Genomic DNA, 722 nt, shown 5'->3' on the forward strand with positions numbered 1-722 from the left:
CATCTTGAACTACTCAGTAGGGACCAGAGCCTGAAGCAGGCCTTCTTCATAGAAGAGGCGGAAGAAAACAAACCTGGAAAGACAGACATGTGAGGTCTGCACAGCCTTGTTTTACGCAGAAGCCTCCCTTTTCCTCAACTGCAGGTAAACTATGGCCCATGGGCAAAGAATTTTTAAATGGCTGGGGGGAGAGGTGCAGCATGGAAATTGAATTAAGTAGTATTTTGTTAAACACACGAAAATTAGGAAATTATTTCAATTTCCCTGTCCGTAGACAAGGTCTCGTTGGACCGTAGCCACGCTCGTTTGTTTACACATAGTCCGTGGCTGCTTTCGTTCTGTAAGAGCAGAGGAGTGAGTGCAGAGCTATGGCTGCGACAGGAGCCACCCGGCTGGCACAGCCTGACACACCCAGCCTTCACAGAAAAGGCTGGCCAACCGCTTTAGGTGTCCGTCCCCTCGAGGCTCTCCTCCGACTGAAACAAGTTCTGCCTCAATGTATGGACGTTTTCCTCAGTAACAGGAAATGGGACCAATCATTTTAATTACTGAAGTGCCTGAATGTACACGCTGGAACTATTCTCACTCACTACACCTGCCGATGTGTTCACCGGTCACTTCTCACTGTACTGCAAGCTCCTTCAAGGCAGAGATCGTTTACTTGACTGGTGAGGAACCTGGTACGGTGTCGGAACTGCAGAAATTGAATGAGCCAAGTAAAA

The sequence above is a fragment of the Balaenoptera borealis genome (genome assembly GCF_965194805.1).
Source record: "Balaenoptera borealis genome assembly, chromosome: 18".
Classification (NCBI taxonomy): domain Eukaryota; kingdom Metazoa; phylum Chordata; class Mammalia; order Artiodactyla; family Balaenopteridae; genus Balaenoptera; species Balaenoptera borealis.